We start from the raw sequence: 4161 nt of genomic DNA, 5'->3' as shown, positions 1-4161 counted from the left end.
TGCCCTCGTGACCTCCAAAGATCCCCCTGGGGAGCCCAGCCAGTGGCATGGTGGTTAAGGCGGCTGGATCCTACATGGCTGATTATGTGGTTTCAGTCCCAGACCCATGGGGTGCGAAGAACACTCCAGACCTGTAAATGCATACCCAGAATCCTAAGAGGAAAGTGAAGAGTGAAGAAGGGGTTGTGGTGTGGCCATACCCCCTAGGAGTTGTGCTTGCTCATTCAGTCACTCTCTGTCTCTCTTTTTCTCCAGCACATGCACCCAGTAGCAAATTAAAACACACAAAAAAGTACCAAAAAAAAAAAAAAACCACTACAGATTCGAGCTGGCTGGGCAGCGCCCTCTACTGGCTGTGTCTGAGAATGCCAGGACAGCAGAAAGCCTGAGACCTGGCCTCCTTGCCTAAGCAGATGAGCCCTCTTGGACTTTTCCGCAGACTGGAGTCCCTGTTCCGTTTACAGCTAGGGAAACTGAGGCACTGTGTGACAGGTTTCCCCTCGCTCACAAAGGCTGCACCTTTGTTTTGGGCTGGTTTGGTTCCTTGATCCCTTTGTGCCAGTCTTCCTACTTTGCACTTTAAGGCATAGTGAACCCCCACTCACCAGGCGAAGTCAAGGAGCCTCCACGTGACACAGAGGTGCTGAGCAGAGAGGTGCTACCTACTCATCCCACGTTATCAGCCAGGCTCCCGGACCCACGGAGATCCTGGCACTTCCTCCTGGAATCCGCCAAATCTCTCCCCTTTCTTCCCACCCCCTCCCTCCTCATCACCCCTCCTGTGACTTCCACTGGCTCAGCACCCAGCTGGCCCATGGCCCAGATAACCAGATTACTGGGTCCAGAATAATCTATTCCATATGGCTCGCTAGCTCGGTGGCTCCTGAGCTAAAGGTGTGAGGAGAGGGGGTGATCATGGTTAGAAGGGGCTCCCCTGGGAACCTGGGGCCTGGTGAGAAGGCTGATGAGGAGGGCGGGGAGAAGTTGGAGCCTTCCTTGCGGAGGCAGAGGTGCTCTGATGACTCTCGGCTCCAGCCCAGTCTCTAGGCTTGGGTGCCCTCTTCGTCCTCTCCACTCTCTGATTTGGGGGAATGAGAGTTCACTGTAGGGTACTGCTTCATCATTCTGGGGAGATGGTGTGTGTGTGTGTGTGTCTTTTTAATTTTTTTTAGACCAGAGACAGAGAAAGTGAGAAAGCAAGCTACCAGCTCCAGATTTGAAATGTAGTCAGCCATGTGGGAGTCCAGCACCCCAACCACTACACCACCTGCTGGCCCCTGAGATTGTGCTTTGTATACCCACCTTCTCAGGCTCCATTCTCCAGGGATACTGGTCCATCTAGTCCAGAGTGGGGCCCAGAAGCTCTTTTTCTTTTTCATCTCCCTAGTCTTTATGCTGCTCTGCAAGGCTGCGTGGGACCCAGGGGGATCCAAGGTGAAGGAAGCCATCCTGGCCTCCAGAGGAGACAGGGGAGGTGGAGGGAGGGCAGAACACAGGCTCCCTCGCTAGCTGTGTGGATGTGGGGCAACCTTTCTGGGCCTCTGTTCCGTGACACTTTCACTGGCAGTGTGTTGTGAGTGGTGACCACTAGAACCAGGATGCGGGGCCTCCAGGGTTAGTCCATGCAGTGCGACTCGACCCTCACACGCTCAGCACAGAAGGGAGTTCTCGTCCCATGGCAGAAGCTGAGGCCCAGAGACAGAGAGGGAGACGCCCACATGGCTCAGGCAGTCTGCCACAAGGCAGGGACCCTAACCCACACTGGCCAGCTCCAGGGAGTGTCCCCGGCTGTCTAACGGGGGAGGCTCCTATCAGCAGCCTCTCCCCCCGCCCCCAAAGGGCTGCCTAGCAGGCAGGTGCGGAGGTGTGGCCGGAGGATCCCTGGCACCCAAATTAGGAGCTTCCCAGGAGAAGCCTGCTGATGCTAAACAGGCTGGCGGTAAGACAGAGGTGCTTCCTTCTCCTGGGGCCTCTGGCTCCAGTGGGTCAGGATTAGGGGCTGCCAGGGGAGTATTTACATAGCACCTTTGATTAGCACTCCTCTGTCCGGGGCTGGCCGGGAAATGAGGGCACCGAGGCTGTGAGGTGGGTGGGGGCAGCGCCCAGCAGCCAGGTTTGGCCTGAGGAAGCGGGCTGGGTGCAGCAGCGGAATCGCCTGGGCCCAAGGCTAGCAGGGTGCTGCCTGCCCCCCACCCTGGCTGAGGCTTGAACTGTCACCTCTGCTCTGGTGGGGCTGCCCCAGGGCCTCATTTCCCAGCCTTACACGTTGGCAGGCGGGGGGAGGCTCAACCAGGGGAGCAGGAGCCACTGGCCCCGGCACTTGTCAAAACACAGGCCCCAGAAGTGCGAATGCCTTGCCCCAGCAGGGGTGCATGTGGGCCCTGCTGCCCGGAGAACTCATTAACTCAGCCAGCTCCCAAATGAACCCTCAGTGGAGGCAGGCTTCGATAAGGAGATCAAAGCAGTGAAAGAGGCAGGCGTGGGGGAGAGGAGGAAGCAGGCTGATGGGAGGCTGGAGGGCCCAGGCTCCAGTTGGGGTACCTCCTGTCCCCCCACTTGGCTCCATCAGGCTCGTGACCTTAGCTTTTGTACCAGCTGGGTGGCCCCTGAGCAATTTCCCAAAGACCCCTGGGCAACAGGAGAGGGAGGGACTGCACGTGTCAGCCTTGAGTGCTGAGGACCCGAGACAGGGCTGACGGTAGAGCCCTCCCATCTGTCCCCCTTCTCCTGCCCCACTGCCCCACCTTTCTCATGGCATCTTTGTAGATTCCTTTTTTCTTTTTTAAGAGTTATTTTATTTAACTTTATTTATTTATTTTTAATTATTTAATTAATTAATTCATTTATTTATTTTTATTTTTATTTTTTAAAGCTCTTTGCTATAAGGCATGTACGCTCGCCAGAAAGACAGAGACAGAGAGATAGAAAGCTAGAAATCACCCCCAGGGGTCCCTTCTCCTCCATGCTCCTCTCGGGATCTTTGGCATGCACGCACATGCGCCCGGCGTGACTTTAAGCCACTGGGTCTGGGACTTGAACCATGATCGACTACATGGGATCCAGCCGACATAGCCATTATGCCACCTGCTGGTCCCATATGTGTTTTAATTAATGAATTTTTTATTTAAAATTGTCAATGATTTCTGGTTTACGTAACTGATGTTCATCTCTGTGGGCGTTGCACACAGTGCTTAATAAATCAAGGATGTACCCAATTCATCTTCACTGAACTTTACATTATGTCGTGCACATTGGTTAAAGATTCTACTAGTTGTTATTTTTTTTTCTTTGAAATATGTATTGGGTGCCAGCAGATGGTGTGGTTGTTACATACTAGACTCCCTCATGGTTTGAGTCCATGACCTGGTGGCTCAAAACTCATGCCAGGTGCATGTGCATGCATGACAAAGATCCCAGGAGGAGAAGGGATTGCAGCGTGGCCATCCACCCTGGGGGTGATTTCTCACTTTCCCTCTCACTTTCCTTCTCGCTGTCTCTCTGTCTCTCTCCCTGGCAAGCATACGCGCCCTACTGCAAAAACCTCTAAAAATAAAAAGACATATATGATTTTAAATATAAAAATATAATTATGTAAATATATAAAAGCTACATCAATATATAAAATATTAAAATGTATGTATTAAATTGTCCATATACTTTATGGTAATACACCACCTCACAGCCTCTTTTCCTTATTTCATGTATTCTTGTATACATTAATTTTCTCACAACTGGGCCCAGTTAGCCATGTGGGATCCAGCTGCTTTAACCACCATGCTGCCAGCAAGCCCTGAGTGCTATTTATTTTATTTAGTTTTTGCCATAGTTTTTCCCATGTGCTCACCAGATAGCGAAACAAAGAGAGAGGGAAAGTGAGCAAGGGGATTGGCCCCAAAGAAGATGGCCATGCCACAATCCGTTCTTCTCCAGTCTTCTCTCAGGATTTTGGACATGCATGCACATGCACCTGGCATAGGGCTTGAACTACATCAGCCATGTGGGAATCCAGTGCCTTAACCATCACCCCACCTGCTGGCCTCACTGGAGGGCTTTCTATTTTTTGTTTTTCTATGCAAAAATGTGTCATGACTTTTTTGATGGCCCAGTTAAGTGTCTATTTGCCAGAGGATGTGTGTGTTCACTAGAGAAAGGGAAAAAGCA

This window comes from Tupaia chinensis, unplaced genomic scaffold (genome assembly GCF_000334495.1).
Source record: "Tupaia chinensis unplaced genomic scaffold, TupChi_1.0 Scaffold000359_1, whole genome shotgun sequence".
In the NCBI taxonomy this organism is placed as follows: Eukaryota; Metazoa; Chordata; class Mammalia; order Scandentia; family Tupaiidae; genus Tupaia; species Tupaia belangeri.
The sequence above is the reverse complement of the archived record's forward strand: the minus strand, read 5'-3'. Positions refer to the sequence as shown.